At 49.5% G+C, this 18,263-nt stretch overlaps 1 long non-coding RNA gene across 1 annotated transcript in view; it reads left to right on the top strand.

Moving 5' to 3' along the window:
- The first annotated feature begins 3,318 nt into the window (after positions 1–3,318).
- The window catches only part of LOC105874485 (uncharacterized), a 107,139-nt gene continuing 92,194 nt past the window's right edge, over positions 3,319–18,263 (top strand). The window contains exons 1-2 of the long non-coding RNA XR_001155508.3: positions 3,319–3,619; positions 7,696–7,754. This is a non-coding gene — a long non-coding RNA (uncharacterized LOC105874485). The remainder of the gene's footprint in view (positions 3,620–7,695; positions 7,755–18,263) is intronic.

Below are 18,263 nucleotides of genomic sequence, written 5' to 3'. Positions count from 1 at the left end.
GTGAGGTGTGGCGGCGGGGAGGGGGCGGAAGGCACTGGAAGGCTAAGGCCCAGCTGTCTCGGCAGCCCCGCGGTCGGCGCGGGGCGCAGAGGTGCACGCCAGTCGCACTGCGGTCCCTGCGGCGGTAACCTGCCTTAGGAAAGAAAGGAAAAGGCTCCATGTCGAGGGCGACGGCGGGCAGAGACTCTTGCTGGTCCCTCCCTGCGCAGAGGGATTTGGCCTCCAGCGTGAGAGTTTGGATGGCGACGCCGGGCGCCTTAATGCGAGAGATGACCCCGGGCGCGGCGCTTCCATTGGCGCCTGCACCTAGAGCTCCAGGGAGCGCGGTCCGAGGGGGAGCTCCCTGAGATCGGGCGAGTCCCCCGTCGTAAACCTAGCACTCACGCCCTCCCACCCCACCCCACCCCACCGCCGACGTCCTGGCAGAAAGTCATTTAAGCACCCAGTACTACCAGCTTCATTTTAGGTAAAAACCGAGACAAATTCCGCACTTTGTTAACCTCTCCGCCCCCAAGTCACCACGAGGCAGCCTTTCACAGCTCTAAGGCGTGGCCACTCCAAGCCACGGCAAGTTGCTATGTCCTCGGCTTCTGCTCCGCAAAGCCCGGACGGTGCCACCGGAGGACGCTGAAGGCAAAGGCTGGAGGGCGCGGCGCCGGCGGGACTGCGTGCTACTTGCAGCCTCTGCGGAGCCGAGCGAGGACGAGTCTCCCGACCCCCCCTCACGGCAGGCAGGGCGGCCCTCCGTGGATACTGGGTTAGTGTCACTCTGTCCCTCTCGAGTGTCGCGCATGATCTCAACAGAGAGTGCCCCGGTAGACAGATGGACTCGGAATCCGGAAAGCCCGCCCGCCCTGTCCAGTCCCTCGGCCCTCGACGCCTCTGCCCGTCACTGCGGCCGGCGCCGTGCGTGCACGCGGCCCGCTGGGTGCGCAGCGCCCCGCGACCAAAGCAGCCGCAGGAGGGCCTTTCCGAGTTTCCTGTCTCTCGTCCGCAGCCACACCGAGGCGGTGCCCCTCGCACTCACTCCTTCCCAAGGGCAGAGCCGGTGACAGTCCGAAGCTCCTGTGCCACGCGCCCTCCCCCGCGGAGCTACCCCGTGCGTGCGTGTGCGTGTGTCACGCATTTAACCGCAGAGAGTAAATTCCCAGACGTGCAAAACAAAGCATTTCCAATAAAGATGGTCCGGAGTTCAAGTTAAAAAGAGTATCCTCCTCGAGGCACTGAGTCGGTGCTCGCCGCCTGCCTCGGCCTCCAGGATGTCGCATCCAGGAGAAGGGATGTGAACCCCGAATCCCCACCAGGTCCTTTCGGAAATTACCTCTTCTGGCCGTGTGGCAACAAGTGGCCCCGCCGTCTCCCCGGCGCACCCGGAGGGACTACGGTCTCCCCTCTCCCGGTCCCCGTCCTCGCGACAGTAGCTGATTAGGATTACGGAAGAGGGCACAGGGAAAAGGAAGGCTATTCTTTTTTTTAATTTTTTTAATTGTGAAAATTGTCTGGGTCCCGTGCTCTGGGATTCTCTTGTCGCAGTCAACCTCCGATTTTGGAGTGGCGGTAACAAAAATTAACATCTAGAGGTGGAAAACGTACCCACTTTTCTTATTTAAGAGGTGGTGTTTTTTAAACCGAATATCCTTCCCTCCCACCCGCGCCCCTCACAGACTTACACTTTATATGAGATTTGCCCACCCTTTGTGGTTTGGAGGAAGCGGGGGAGGGGACCACGCACAGATAGCGAGGCGCCCACCTGGAAGCTTCCTGCCAGTTTAATCGGGCCGTTTCATTTTACATCAGACGCTCGCCCCCACCACCAATTTATAATGCGTAGGTTCTAAGCTTCCCCACACGTTCCCTGCCTCGCGTTTGTGCCCGACGCTTTATGGATAACCCTCTCTCCAGGTAAATCCGCTGATCACTTGTCCTATGCCCAGCGAAGCAAAGGCACGAATGGATCGAGGTGCCCTGGCTTCCACGCTATCCGAGAGTCACATTCCAGTTGGAAAAGGCGCTCTGGGGCTTGGGACGTGTTGCCCGACTGGTCGAAGTGGGGAACAAGGTGGAGCACCAGAGGACCCAGGGCCTCTGTTCCCCCCATCGCACCCCTACACCACCGGCGTCCTGGGCTCGGCTGAGCGCCGCAGTGGCCCTGGCTGCAAACTGCGTCCCCGCCCAAATCGAGTACAGAAGTCCCTTGGACCGAAGTTCGCAAGAATCCAGTGTAGAAACAGACTTCTGCGTCCAGTTTGGTTATAATAAATAATCACATAAGGACACCCACATAACTACTCAGGTGGAGAGCGGGCGCCTGGGTTCAGGGTCCCCACGTGTTGCTGGAGTTGGCGCAGACGCGTCCGGGGGTATGGGCGCGGACGTGACACCGCATTTTCTCCGGATTCCTGCCATCTAGGGTGGTGCAAACCCGGAGAGAGGCCGCGGGGAGGTGGGGTGACAGGCTGCGGGACCCGCGGGCTCTGAGCGGCGCGGGGCTTGGCACCGCGCAACTCCGGAGACCCCCGCACCGCCCGGCTCCCACCTGAGAGAGGCGAGGCTCCTTACGGGTGATTGATAGCCGGGCGTCGCAGGACCGTGCGGCGCACCCCTGCCGGCACCACCAGTTGTTCCAATGTGACCTTTATTAGCAGCGCGCTCCCACAGGCTGTGGACGGGGGCGCACCCCATGGCCCCCTCTCCCCACCACCCGGCCTCCTTCCTGGGAAGGGTCGGAGCCCGCAGCTCCCGCGACGCCGCCTCCCCCGCCGCAGGGAGCAGGCCACGTCCCTCCGCGTGAGGACCTGGGAGCCGCCAGGCATCCCGGGGTGTGGTCGGGGGTCTCCGCGCCCCGGGGCTGGGCACTGTCTGCCCCGCACCGCCGTGCGTTCCTCTCGGGCACAACGTGCGGGTGCGCAGAGAGGCGGGGAGAAAACACCGTCCTCAAGCGGTGCGGGCCTCGCCGCAGGGGCAGTGGTCTGCACTGAGCGTGCCCGGGCCGGAGGTGCGGGGGGCGGGTGCCCGGCCGAGGGCAGGGCGGGAGCACGGCGGGGCCGGCCGCGCGAGCGAGCCCTTCCTCCCCGAGTTCGGCGGCCGGGATCACCGGCACTGCGGCTGAAGGGGCCGGTAGGCGCTCCCGCGCCCCGCGTGCTCCCCCGCCTTCCCTGTGTCCCCCGGCTTTTCCAGGAGGAAGGTGGGGTGCCCATCGCGGCTGGGGCGCGCCGGGCCGCCCGGCCGGCGGTCACGTGTCCCCCCTCCCCCGCCACTGCGGCGGGAGTTCCAATCAGAGCGCGCCAGGGGGCTCCTCCCGGGCAGGAACCACCCGGCTCGCTGCGGAGGGTGGGCCGCCGTCACCTGACCGCCCCCGCCCCCCGCGAGTAAGGGGCGGTGGTAGCGTCTGCTCGGTTACAAATGGCCCCTCCCGCCCGGCTCGCCCGCTCGCTCGGGCTCGGCGCGGACCCGCCCGGGCGTGCTCCTCCTGCCGCTCCGGCGTCTCTCTGCCCTGCCCCGCGGCGGCCCGCCGTCCCGGCCACTCCGGAGGGCGCGCCGGGCACCCAGCGCCGAGGCTCCCCGCGGAGGTCGCGACGCAAGTCTGGACCGCCGAGGCAGGTGGCTTGCCTGCCGGCAGGTGAGTGCGCACCGCAGGCGTGGGACGCAGCGGGGACAGTGCGGGGGACGTGCGGGGTCCTCGGATGCGGACGTGAATCTGTGCGGTGCCCAGGTCAAGTTTGTAGAGCGAGTCGCGGGTCTCTCGCCTCGTTGGCCTCTTACCGCTCCCGCAGGTTGCAGGCTCGGTCGGAAGCTTCGATTTGGGGGAAGGGCTTCAGGAAATTCTTGTCTTGAGATACTTGACAAAGGTTGAAAAGACACATCAGGTGGGAGCTTGTAGCCGCAGCTGACGGGCTTAGACTAGTGCATTCGAGTGTGCACGCATTTGCGTGAGGCTCCTGGGTGAGGGTCGTCCCGTGGTGGGGCTAAGCTTCTGCAGTGGGTCATTCTGTCCCCCTAAGCCACTTTGACGCTGGAGAGGGAAATTGAGCTGCTCTGAGGTGGTCACTGAATGTTATGGCAGCAAACCAGTGACCCCCAGCATTTCTGATAAGCCCCTGTAGTAGCAGAAGTGCAGGTGGTTCGGCAAAGAGTGTTTGAGATATTAAGGCACCCAGACAATACTCCTTTTACCTTTTAGCTTCTTAGCAGAAATTAGTATTAAAAGTGCTGAATCATGCAAAAAGACGTGGAAAATAATTTACTTCATATTTTTGTAAAGTTTTTAAAGCTAGTAATACCTGCATTTGAGGATGAATGCTTTACTTTTAAGGGGTAGGCACCGGGTATTTAAAATCGTATTTTGAGACTGTGCCCTTAGCTTTATGGCTATCGGTTGCTTTTTTCTTTCCTTAGGGTGAGTTGTATCCATTCATTACTTCTTGCCATCCTCACTACCCTCTCTCCCTGCCCCTCAAAACAAACCAACAAAATCTCCCCAAAACAAAAAAACCCCAAGACATATGTATAATTTTTTTTCTTGGTGTGTACATGATTGTAAAAGGAGTGGGGGAAGCAGTCCTGGGAAATAGAAAACATCCTCTGATGAATGCAATGAAGGCCAATTTGATTTGTCATATGCCACTGAAGGGAATGTCAAACTGATAACTCGCAGACTGCAGAGAAAATGAAACAAGAGTTGCCCATTGAGGAAGAAATAAACCCTAATCCGATTATACTCAGTAAAGGAGCTGAAGGGTAGTGCTTCCACACTGGAGCCTGAGTCCTCTTTGGTGGAGGTGGAGGGATGCAGTTTTTGATGCAAGTTCTGAGGTCAAACACCAAGTAGCATAAAGATGATTTTTTAAAAATCAGAGTCAGGATTAGTAAAATGGGTGTGTCCAAAGATAGCCCTTGTTCATTTACCCTGGGCTGCACAGTCTGAACTGCTCAGTGGCCTGCTGACTCATTAGGGAACCAGCATGGCTTAGTAGGGTTGAATTTTACTTGTAACTGTACTTGTAAAAAAAAAAAAAAAAAAAAAAATTTTTTTTTTCTTAAAGCATCAACAGAGACATCCATCAACAGAGAAGGTAGTCTCCTTTTCACAAGTCTTCTTCAGGGAGGTTTTTTTTCCCCCGATTCCTTGACTTGTCACCTTCATTTCAATACCTGTCATCCATGCTTGTGCACAGCACATTTGGTTTGACACAAAGGTTTTAATCTAAATCTTAACATTAGAAACAGTGGCATTCTTAACATGACTATTTCAAAGGTATTTGTGAAGTCTGCTGAAAAACGGGAACACGAATGATTAATTGAGTTTTCTTTACAGCACGGACTCCCTTAATGTTGCATGTAAGAGCAGGGAGCCCCACCCTGTTTCTGAGCATCTGCATGAAAGACCAGGAAAGGAATCCGACAGTTGCAGTGGTGCAGGGAGAGGCCGTATCTAGGCTTGGATGTTACCTTTCTTTATTTAAATAATCACTAACATTTGGAAGGTAGGCTTTAATCCATAGGTAGGTCTTGGAAAGCACTATTTCGTTTCACCTGTCAGCTTGTTAAAATGCCTATTTAACTTTGAGAGGTTGATTTTGATAGAAAAGGGATATAAATCAAGAGCTGCTTCCAAATTTTAAGATCCCGAGGCTAAAAGACATGATTGGAAGGAGCAAATATTAAAGCAGATCGTGAAGCCAGAAGAGTTATTTTTGCTCTGATGTTCTTAATACAATTTCTTTATAAAAGTAAGGTATTTTAGAAAGCGGCGGCTCATTTTTAGGCAATGTATGGAATAAACCAGCTTGTGGGATAGACCAGCACCTGGCATCTCAGAACAGAGAGACATAATTAGAGCAAGAAACAGATGAATGAGTTTACCTTTTACTGCTTGGTCCTTCAAACAGAAACCAGTCATGTCACGTCAGATTAGAGGAAGGCCATTTCTGCAATGAGGCAAGATTTCAAATCTTATTTCAGACCTATGGAAAAGAAAATGTTTTGAGCTCCTCTGAAGAAAGAGGCATTATAAATTCACAATTCATTATTATAGCTATGCTTTCCCGCATCATCTACTGCAGACAGCGAGTCTGACCAAGAGGAAGAAAGATACAAAGGCTTTTTTCTTTGCTTTTTCTAAAAACAAAAAATTCAGAAGGATACCTACTGGATGTTACCATCTATTTTTTAAGTTAAATAAATCATTTAAAGAAGAGAAAAATGATACTTTCCATCTAATGGCTAGAGTGAATTAATGCATTTCCAAATCTGAACGTAGTGACCAGTTAGCAATAACTCAGTGGTTCTTCCAGTCTGAAGGGGGTACTCTAGGTGAAAATAGCTTCTTTGCTTCTGAACTAATAATGTAAATTCAAAGCTGCTGGAGCTACTTTCTGCTTTTTTTCTTCTTCTTCTTTTTTTTTTTATATCATCTTTTTCCTCTTTTAAATCTCCAAACCACACCTGAAAATCCTAGCACCTAGAAGCCTTTGAGAGTCACCAGAACACACAATCAGGTAAATTGCCTGTGATTGTAGGTCATTCTAAAATCAAAATAGATTTCGTCAGCGGCTTTGAGAATCAAATTGGTAGGAACATCTATGGTGCTTTGCTCAAACACCGGCCAGCGCCCTGGCAGCCTGGTTTCAAAGAGGGTCTTTTCTTAAAATATGCAGTGATTATTTTGTGGAAGTTAGCTCTGCCCACTTGCACAGTTAATTACAGTGTGAGAAGGTTCTAGAACAGTACTTCCTTGAGTTAGACGGTAAATATGCACAAAGCATTGTATGAAGAGCATTTCAAAACACCCACCTCCCAGTGAAGGAAATATGCTGGCTGAATAAACACCTGGGCTGCATTAGCCCACAAATGGCAACAAATCTCTTTCTTTACCACAAGAGATGATGTTAATGTATATTGTGCCTTTTAGGATACTGGACAGCATTTCAGGATGGAGGGGGCATCTGATGTCTGACTTATTTTAGAGTTGGCCTCCAAGCGCCTACGTGTTTCCACTTGGGGGTTATGTGTGTTTTGCAAGGAATTTGAAGAAAATACAGTTTGCTAATCCACTTATTACATGGAGTTGAAGGGTTAGTAATATCATTGGCTTTAAGTATTTAAAAATTAATATATTCATATGTTTTTGGGTGCGTGAGTGTTAGATGGAGGCAGTAGAGAGTAGCCTTTGAAAAAGCCATTTGGAAATTGCTCCTTCTTTAAAATTATGTGACATTAAATACTTGCACATAACATCTCTGCAAAATTGAAGAATGTGCTTTGGTGTGCACATTTTGCCACATACACATGCATCCTACACAAACTAGAATTGCTATTTAGGATTATTTAGTACCTCACTTTGAGGAGGCTTGGGTAGTAGGGAGGATTTTTGTTTCTTCTCTAGTAGAGATTGGGCTCTGAATCTGCTGTGTTTAAGTGTCTTGGTTTGTAGGTCCATCAAGATGAAGCAGTGAACAAATATGATTGTTTTTACAAGTAAGTAAAGTACATTTGTTGCAATGTGTCATCTCTTAGGTTGCTAATTTAAAAGTAGTCCACTTCTAGGTTTAGAACTAAAAACATGAGAGAGAGTTACCATTCACGTGTAGCTCAGGATGCATCTCCTTTGGTCAAATTACTGTACATCTTCTTTGCTACTCATGGAATTTGGAAACTGTCAAGACTGCTAACAATCTAAACATTTTGGTCTTACAGGTGTTCTTTTGATACAATGGATAGTGACTCTGCTCTTCTGCCTGAGAGTGGTTCAAAATGTAAGTTCAGCAAACTAAATAAATACCAATAATTTTGGAGATCTATGCAGAGAAGTTCTTCCCATTTTTCATTCCTTCTACCCAAGATTCTAGCATTGTAAAGAAGAGTCCCCCTTGGGCAGGGTAGATGTCTAACCTAGATGACCACCATCACAGCCATAGATTGGTGTTCTTCTCTAAGCCTCCCTGCCATGTTATTTTTCACGGTAATAGAACATGAACCTTTGGTGTCCAGGTAATGCTGAATTGATATTTCCCCAGATGTCATATCTTTCTGGGTGGCCCTGCCTGTTCTGATCTTCTCCTGGCTCAGTCAGTTGGATCTGTAGACACATCCAGTCTCAGGGGCAGAGTTCTTTGGGGCCAGATAAAATCCTATGGCTACTGTTGAGCTACCTTTCCCACCACATACGTTAACCAAAATGCTGCTGGAGGTCATGCTGTTAGGATCTGGTACATGTAAGTTACAAAGTGGAAAGTGTTAAAGTATATATGCAGCCATGGCCATTTCACACAGGGAGATTGCATGGTGAGGGATTTTACAGATTTCCCCGGGGCTGGGTCCGCAGTCTCCGTTTGATGGATATCAAGTGCTTCCTAGAATAGCTCTTTAAGAAGGAAACGGTCTGTTCTCTCAAAGGGATCTAGTGCATGTTTAGACCCCTCCCTGCTTCTTTAGAGATATCAACATGTAATTTAAGATATTTTTGCAAACTTCTTAGGCATTTAATGCATTTCATCAGTGGTCAGGTTCTAGAAGGCTGATTTTTATTAGGAACAACATCTCTACCATCTCTTGTCCCTTGCTTTTCTGCCTTCCTGTCTCTGCCCCTTTGCCCAAAACATGGTTTTTCATGTAATTCAGTTCACTAAATATCACTTCCATTTTTGCTTCTCTGAAGAGTTTATTGCTAGAGCTGCTAATAGACTTGCAGCACAAATAGTATATTGATCACTTGAAATCTCGTTTGAGCTTGACTGAATATACATAATGGGGTGTCAATCGGGGAAAAATCTCATAATAAATGGCAGGCAACTTATATTCATGAGAAAAAATGTCTTGGGCAGCACACAAAATACCACGTTTACTGTAGCATGACAGAGTGATTTTGCTGGTCTCCGTCACATTCTTTGGGTGGATGTTTAATAGCAAAGGCAAGGTTAGGATATCAAGATCCTGGGACCTTTCTTTCTTTGTTTATATGGGAAGCCTTTTTGTACACTCTATAGAATACAAACATCTTCTGGAACCACAGCCAGCAAGAAAGATCTTTTCTACCTGAGAAATTCAGAAATTGCAAACAAATCTGTTTAAGTTGGTGTGTATTTAAAATCAGCTACTGATTTATGCAGTCCATATTTTTTAAATTTTTACCATGTGTGTATCAGTGCATACACTCACTGTATGCAAATATCATTTTCAATGTGTATATGGGAGAGCACGGTATATTTAGAGAAAAGTCTGCTTTACATAAATTATTTTTAAGAACAACTGAGCAGAGGAGTAGCCATGCGTTAAGAAAGCCAGATCTTTTTTTTTTCTTTCTTTTTAACTTTCCCATTGAATGATAAGGGAAGGAATCTCACTTTCAGAGTTTTATATTTAATTTTTTAAAATCAGTTTTCCTGATAGAGCAGTGACTATGATGGTAGGTGTTTCTGGGAATGTGATGTTTTTGGTTACTTTATGTAGCTGGCTTGATAGCTGACTCGGTTGCCGCTGGTTGTCTGGGAACATGGGGTCTCTATCGTCTTAGCTTTAACCCTGCTTCCCCCCAGCACAGTGTAGGGTATGTTTTGTATTTCCCAGTCTGCTGGGTGGGGTGCAGCCCGGCTTCCACCAGCAGTGCTTTGTCTCCTGAAAGCGGATAAAGTCAACGGGCTCTTTGCTAATTGGGCTCTAATTTGCCTTTTTTATGGCAAAAAAAAAAAAAAAAAAATCATACCCTGGACAAATGTCTCTTCTAGTTCCTGTGCAATATTCAAGATTTTTTAAAGTACATTATGCAAGAATTTTCACTCTTATAGCCTCAGGTTATATCCGTTAGCTAGAGGAATCTACTTACCTCAAAGAGTGCAAAATAGGACAAGTGAGGCTATTAAGATATAAAAGACATGTCATCAAGCCCCATCATGCCTACTTTTTTTCCGTAGCAAGAGCTTTTGCATTTGCTTTGCTGAAATGCTTCTGATTTGTTATTTAAAGGTTTCTGATTAGCAGTAAGAGGGAATGTAAAGCTGAGGAAATAGAATTATTTGACAATAATAATTTGCCGAAGTTTGACAATATATAATTATAGGACAGCTACATGTTTTAGTAATATCATTTAGAAGTAAAATCTTATATTCTCTTATATATGTACCAATATGTACCAACAGTTTTGTACCAATTAGAAACTATTTGTAGCATATGGCTTTTTGCACAAAGAGGCAATCAAATTTGACAGCTTAAGCTTGGGAAATTATGCTGTTGAGATTTTAGCAAAAGATAGGTTATACAAGAACTTTAAACTCAGAATTAGCTATTTGAATAAGCTTCATTAATTTTAACCTATAGAGAAACATATATTTTCAAATGTTAAAACTGAGACTTATTGGATCTCACCAATAAATGGGAAAAATTAAATCCCAGAAAAAAGGAAATTGGGAAGAAAAAATTCCCAGGGATATTTGAGTCTGCAACCTGCATTTATAGGCCTTGCTGCTGTCTTAAATTTTGGATAGTTTTACTAATTTATTTTAATAAATAGAAGGGAGAAAGAGTAATATGAACTAAGTAGAAATTACATGAACTATTTTCTGATTAAAAAATATTAAAGATTATCTTTTGTTATTATAATACTTGGTTTGGTAATATAAATACACACTTTTAATAAATTGCTTTCTCACCAGTCCTTAACGTCTTATGGGTGAGAATATTTAAAGACCAATAGAACAATTTTAGGTACATATTTTTTTTTTATAAATCTTACCAGTAGAATTAAAAACAACATAAGTATACTCACCAAGTTCTTTGTAAATCTTTTACATCATTTAAGAAAATATTTAGCATAAATTTTGAAATAGAGTTGAATTTGTAGCTGTTTCACAGAAATGGGCATTATAATTCCTAGGGTTTTATTTTTATGTATGTCAAAGCCAGATTAGGAAATAACTGGAACTCTTGTATTTTTATTTTCTTGCGACTGCTACCTTTTCAGAAACTGTTTCCATTAGATGCAGCATATTTAAAATTACGTTCATTTAATAGAAGCACAGAAGTGGGACTACCTTTACTTCCAACAGTGATTTAAATAAGATCTAGGCTGACGTCATGGATTAAGGATAAGATTTTTTTTTAACAAAAAAAACACATTGTGATTTTTTTCACTTTAATAAAAAACACATCTAGGTAAAGAAAACGAGATATACTATTTCACTTTTCAGTGAAGTACTAGTTTGGTATGTATTACTTGTAATCATTTTAACTTTACATTTAATAAAAAGTTTATTTTCAGGTGTAATTGCTTGCTAAGAGAAAACCAACAAGTCACTTTATACCTTACATACATAACTGCTGAGCTTAATGTAAGTTAGTTTCATTAAAGGAAATATTGTAACACAGAAAAAACTTTTAGTGCACCTCCAAGTGCCTTTTAAGAGTATATACCCCTTGAATGAGAGGGGGATCACTTGGGGTCACAGCCAGGTGACCTATTATTATATTATTATGCTTATTAATATATTAATATATGTATATTATATAAGTATATGACATACTTATTAGTATATTATGATGTTATCCTTATTATGCTTTAATGTATATGCCATTTCAAAGAAGCCTAAACTATTCTTGTTTAAGTGGAAACCTAATGTTTAGACATGTCCCAATGTCCTGTGACATTAAAGGAAGTAGGCTTGACTATTTACCCTGCTCAGTTTTTGTTTGAGATGTATGCAGTGGCAAAAGTTATTTTCTTACGGATAGGCAGATCCGCCATGATTACGTAGGAATTTGGTGGAAAGGTAATGGATGGTGTGTGTGTTTTGGTTTTGAGGTGTGTGGTGGGAGCTGGTTGAAGGAATGAGATTCTGATTTTTAAAAGTCAAAAAATGCAGTGAAAATGGTTGATCCCATTTTCAGGTTCAGTTTCTTCCTCCATCTTGTTGTGGCCTTGGTCCCCTTCAGACTGTGCTTTGATCACACTGACATGTGACATGCAAACCCAATAGCCGATGGACTGGATTTTTTTGTTTCACGCGAGCAGAGGAGGTGTGCGGTCTATGAATTCTGTTCCCAGGGATTTGAAAATCCAGTGTCATAGCCAGTGTTATTCTCCATCAAGGTGGCCACACCCTCTTCATAATCATTTTGTTGGTATGCTTTTTTATACTCCTGCAAGCACCTGTGTTTCTTCATAAGTTCTTCAAAATCATTTTTCTCTCTTTTTGTTAAAAATAGAAGATTACAGAGTTGAAGATAAGACTTCAAAATGAGAAACCTACTACAGACCCACGTTGCCGGGCTCTTGCACTCGAATGTAGTCCCCGGGAATAACTTTGGGAGCGTGAATTTTAAGCCCGGATGAAGCTCTAGCCTTCCTGAGTCCCTTTAGGAGATAAACCTTGGCCCGGTGTTTGCAGAGCTGGGATGCAGGATTAAGGTAAACAGCCAGACAAACACCCTCTAAGTAAGGCAAGGATTTAAATTGCCGGTAAAATAAAAAACAAAAACAGCACAAGGCGAACATTTATAGAGATGATGCTTGTTCTTTGGAAATGTTACTAAATGCAGGAAAATCAGCTATATTCAAGGGTTTTCTTCTTTTTTTTGGTAATAGCCCAAGGATTCCACTAATGGTGGCCCAAATCACTGAACATTCTTCAGTTTGGGCTCCTCGTAGAGCCCGTTTCGTGAACGGTATTGTCTGACGGAACCTTCTGCAGTGATGGAAATGTTCTTTATTTGTGCTGTCCCTTGTGTGCCACTGGCTGCGTGTGGCTCCTGAGCACTTTGAAATGTGGCTAGTGTGACTGCAAAACTGAAATTTTTAAATCTTATTTAATTTTAATTAAAATGTAAATTTGAAAAGTCACACGTGGCTAGTGGCTCTTTGTTGGACAGCGTGGCCTTGGAGAATCAGGGAAGGGAGTCAGCTTTGCCATAAAGTCCTCTTTGTGGACTCTGTGAGCTGCGGGCAGGAATTGGAGGCTGGTCAGTGCTGACCACGGTGCACTCTCAGCGTGGTGGGTGCCGTGCAGCTGCCTTGGGAGTCACAGTTGCTCTTGTTGAGATTTTGCTTTTACATTTTTAAATAGCACTGAATCCTCCTAGTGGGGACACAACGCGTGATATTTTTGCGGCTCTTTCACTCATTGCCCCATTGGACAGTCTCAATTGTCCCAGAACCTCCCCAGGTCTTGGCGGGTTTGTTCGGCTTTGAGTGCATTTTTGAAGAGCTTGCAGAGAGAGAGAGTTTTGGCCTTGGGAGAAGGGGTTTAGGGAGGAAAGTCTGGATTTGCCCCTTCAAAGATCTTTCCACCACCGTTTCATCTTTCCACACACCTTGCGTTGCACGTGGTGGGATTCACCATCTGGTTTGCGTTGGGACCCCTGTGTGTGAAGGAATTTTACCTTGAGCATACTGAATAACCTCAGTCACGGCAGGACCCGCTGAGAAGTTGCACACTTCACTCACCCACAGGCAGACCTCTTACTAGCTACGTCTTTCCCCATAACGGTAGAGAGTCTTTGGACTTCGACATGACTGTGAAGCTTTCGAGCCTGTTTAAGAACACAAGAGTCCTCAAGCAAGTGCACTTATTCTTGGTGGAGCTTGGTTTCTTCTGCCCGTCTTGTCCTGTAACTTTAAAAATAGGTACGTGGGTAATGGAAGGGGGTAAAGAATGCCTTGCAGCTGGGACCATCTGGTTTGTCCTGCCCAGGGTGACCCCATCCTGCCCAGCACTCCCAGGAGCCTTGTGTCTGTTTGAGGAGAGGCAGACCCAGAGTGCAGAGGACTGAGGTGGGTGAGGCAGGTCACTGAGCTAAGGAGGCCCGTAGCCTACACCCCACCGTTTCTCCCTAGAACTGAGGTCCTCCCCACCGGCCATGCCTCAGAATTACCCAGGAGAGTCTTTAGAAAAAATATTATTAATAACCAGATTCTTGGTCCTGCGTCTCCTTTGTAGATTTAGAACATTTCTCTCTGTTCTCTTGACTCTGTTTTCACTGTTATGATTATCTGTGGGCCTTCCCCACATGCTCATGCCAGGGTCTCTCTCCAGAATGACTCAGAATCTCAGGGCCGGGCCTGCAACTGATGGGTGTTGAAGTCCCCAGTGCTTCTGTTGGTATCAACAGCAGCATTAGGATGCACAGTGAGCGTTTCAGTTGGGATGTCCATCCCCCGTAGCTTATGTGCACTTGGGCATGGCACGGGGTTTCAGTGTCCCTGCCCTCATCCTCCTTTCTTGCCTCCTTTGGGTCTTATCACTTCTGCCCTGCCCCCGGGCAGTGGCCCCTACGCCTTTGTCTCCAGCAGTGACACATCCAGACCCTGCTCTCCAGCTCCCCGGGCATCTCCTCCTTCCACGTGGGCAAACCCGAGCCGGTGCTGTTCCCTGTGCCACGCTTCTCCCTGGGAGTCGGGGGACACACCTTGGTGCTCCTCCTGAGTCCTGCCACCTCCGCCCCTGCAGTGCCCTGCCTGTCTAGCCGCTCTGATGCCGGCTGCCTTCAGCTGCCTCATCTCAGGCACAGGCTGGTCTCTGCCGCCTTGGATGGCTCCTGTCTCCAGTGATCCTTCCCCCTCTGCCGCAGCGTAGGCCAGTCCACAGGACATGTGCCACTGAAAACTCAGAAGGGTTTCTTGGTGAGGACAGGACAGCGCACGTCTCCCCCATTGGCCCAAGCCTGCCTTCTAGCCACCTGTCCTCCTGCCACACGGGGCCCGCTCGCCTGGCCCTCTGTGCCCTGCAGCCCGGGCCGCAGTGCGGGGTTGGCCACTCGTCTGCCTTCCTCCGCACACTCACCTGCGTCTCCCTCAGGCTCTGGTCTGCAGGTCACCCTGCAAGCTTCCTCTGATGGCTTGGGCCAAACCCCTCCTTCCCAGGGCCCCACTTCCTCCTGTACCTCTAGGCCTTGGATCTCTTTCCTCACGTCTTGTGTGCGTGTTGGGGCTCACAGGGCCACTCCCGCCCCAGCGCCCCTGCAGGCAGCACTCACCCTTGGTCTCACCTGGGGAAGGGCCTCTGGCAGGCCCTGCTGGTACCGCGTGTTCCCACTGAGGCGCCTGCCGCGCTGTCTCTGGCTCGTGACCGGACACGCTGGCCGCTGATGGAGGCCTTTGGGTTTCCTCGAGTGTGGACGTGCTGCGCTCTCGTCTTGGCCCCCACCCTGCCGCTGCTGCTCTCGCTGCCCCCGCCCTGCACAGCACGCCCACCACACTCCTCGGAGCCGTCCCTCCTCCCGCCCCCACCCTCCCGCACACACCTGCGCTCAGCAGCCTCCCAGTGCCTTGGTGGCACTTTTGGCAAACACTCTCCTCCACCGCCTTCTTCTGTGAAAGAATGAGAACTTTCAGACACAGCTGGAGAGCATCAGTAGTGGAGGGGAAAGGAGGCCAGTGGCGCTCCCCACGCTGTCCTCTCCCCAAGCTGTCCTCTCCCCATGCCCCCCTCTCTCCGTCCCCTCTGCCTCCCGAGTAGCCCACCTGCCTTGGCAACTCAGGAAGCGCAGTCCAGCTAGTCCTGCATCTCTGCTTTGAGCCATCCTGGTGGGACCCCGTGAACCCCCTTCTTGGGCTGCTGCTGCGAGGAGGGCCTCAGACAGCGGAGCCAGACCCTCCGAGCCGCCCCCTCCCCAGGAGATCCTTCAGGGAACCCTGGGCGGCCAGGCCCTCGCTCTGGACAGGTCCGTGGAGGTGAAGGCCACTGGCTCTGCTCCGCTGTCCCCTGGGGGGAGAGGGAAGCTGGTCAGTAGAGGGGACTGTCGGGAGGGCCTCACTCGCTGGGCCAGGGCGGAGCTGTTGCCAGAGCTCAGTCCTGATGGAGACAGGGAGAGGAGGCCTTAGAGGCCCAGCCAGGCCTTAGAGGCCTGTGTGGACTTACTTACGCAGAGGCTGAGAAGGAACTGCAAGTATGTCAAGTATTTCAGTGTGGGACAGGCACGGGGGTGGGGCAGGCAGAGACCAGAGCGCCAGTTCTCGGACTGCCTTGCCATGTGCAGGCTCTGAGGGTCCATCCTCGGTGCACTGCAGTCCCCGGTGGGCTACCCCCAGCCTCTTTCCTCATTCTACCTCCGTCTGGGGACTTTGTCACCTCGGAGCCACCAGTGACACTTCAGGCTGGCTGGGCTGGGGTGTGGCACCTCTGTGGCTGTCACGGGTGGCCTGTGCTGCTGTGCCCGTAGTTGGATGAGGGGACCGCTGAGGCTCACTCCCACAGGCGGGGGCCAGCAGTTGCCACACTGCAGGTTTTCCATCCCCCTGCGGCTTGGCGGGAAAGGAGAGCTGTCCCGGTGGGCGAGCAGCAGCACGGCCCCAGTGAAGAAGAGCAGTGGCTTGTCCAAACTTGTCGCTCAGCCAAGAGACCTTTTGGCGACTTTGGAGGGGAAGAGCGTGGCGAGGCTCCTCCCTGCCACAGCCCCTCCAGTGCCAGCAGCACCCAAGGTGCTGGACTGGGGATGCCCCCTGCCCTGGTCTGCCCTGGGCCTCAGCAGCCCCAGGGCTCTGAAGCCTGAAGGAGGGGACGCCTCTGGGTGGCCCCGACTGTGAGCACCTCCCCACGGACTGGGCCAGCACCGGCGGGCAGAGGAACTGCTCTTCTCCACTGTGCTGTCAGTCTCTGGGCTGACAGTCAAGCCACTGAAAAAGGACAATTCACAACAGGCCCACACAGAGAGGTCCTTTTATGCACAAGAATGGCCCAATCGTCCACATTAGCATCATTTATGTCTTTATTTATAGGAGGTACTGTACTTGAGAATGGCCAGGCGGCCTTGCCTTGAGAAGGGTGTTTGGTCACTGGATGTGAGGCACGCTGAGAGGATCCATTGTCCCCAGGCACCATGGGGGCCTGGGCCAGGAGCCAGGGCTGGACCGTGTTTGCCGAGGGGGTGCTGGAGTGCGCAGTGGCACGGGCTGCAGGGTCGCCCGGGCTGGCGGAGTCTTTGTCGCCAAGTCTGTGGCTTGGGGGAGGTGGGGTAGCTGCCTCACGGCCACAGGCCTGTGACAGGCCGGGCCAGGCCCGAGAACGCTTTGCAGAAGGGCATGGCAGTGTGGCAGTGGGGGGGTGGCCCTTCCCACCGACACACGCCACCAAAGAGGCTCGAGTTCATTAATGATTTTAGGTTACAGTATTGAAAGTGAGAGGCCCGCATGGAAGGGGCCGTAATGACTTGTAACCCTGATGGTGACACGAACACTCCATCAACTGACCAGGAGATCCCACAAACACCCTCTGAACCTGTCGTGCACACACGTCGGCCTGAAAGAGTTTTCTTCAAAGAGCCCTGGTGCAGTTTTAAAGATAGCCCAACCTGCAGGAGGAGCCTTGCTCACCTGGTCCCATCTGCCCCCCAGCTCCTCCCTCCTCTCCCCCAGGTCAGGTCTCTCCTTCCTGGCCTCCCGTTTGCAGTCCCTGCTCTGCCGCAAGGGACCCTTGGGCGGGCAGGGGCTGGGCAGGGCCTGGGGTCCATTCGGTTCACATCCTGCAGCTGGCTTGGGCTCAGGGGGATAGCATTTGAGTTGGGGCTGTCCAGGTGAGTGTGCTCTCCATCCCTCATGCTGGACCGGAATTGGCCACCTGGTCCTTAAGCATCATGATCCAGGCCATAAAGAGAATTGTTGGCCGCCTCCACTCCTACTATTTATTATTTCTGCTGGTGCTAACTATCACTCCGTAGCATTTCCTGAGCTCAGCACTTGATGTGGATGTTTTCATTTTACTTTAATAACCACCTATGCAGTAGGTAGCAGTGTTATCATTTTGCAAAGGAAGGAACTGGCTCAGAGAGGGCAGACCAGTGGCTCAAGATCACACAGCTAGAAAGAGACAGAGCCTGGCCATGTTGCCTCAGAGGCCTGGACTCCAAGCTGCCTCAGTCCAGGCTTCTGGGCCCTTCTCACTCCCTGTTCCTGGTGATTCTGAGTCATGAGCTGTGGAAGAAGAAAAAGAAAGTAGTCAGAGGCTCGGGTGTGCTCCAGGCGGCTCATTTCCTAGCTGCCTCTTCCCAGCTGGGCCTCCACGCTTCTGTAATGTGCCTCCCCAGGGCCCACTTTCACTTGCCTCCACACGTATTAGTAAGTCATTTCCTTAACTTTTTTTTTTCCTTAGGGTTTTATTCCTATTAGGAGAAAAAGTTTCCTTCCTAATGATTTATGTCTGCCTCTGCAGATCATTTTTAAAAGTGTTCCAAAGACTTTCAGAATGATTTTTGTTTGAATGTTAGACTTCTGTCTCTGTAAAATATATAACCATACGCTGTCAACCCTGGATATTGGCTTTGGTGGAATATCTACCCTAAAT

The sequence above is a fragment of the Microcebus murinus genome, chromosome 1 (genome assembly GCF_040939455.1).
Source record: "Microcebus murinus isolate Inina chromosome 1, M.murinus_Inina_mat1.0, whole genome shotgun sequence".
Lineage (NCBI taxonomy): Eukaryota > Metazoa > Chordata > Mammalia > Primates > Cheirogaleidae > Microcebus > Microcebus murinus.
This window is presented reverse-complemented; position numbering and strand designations above follow the sequence as displayed.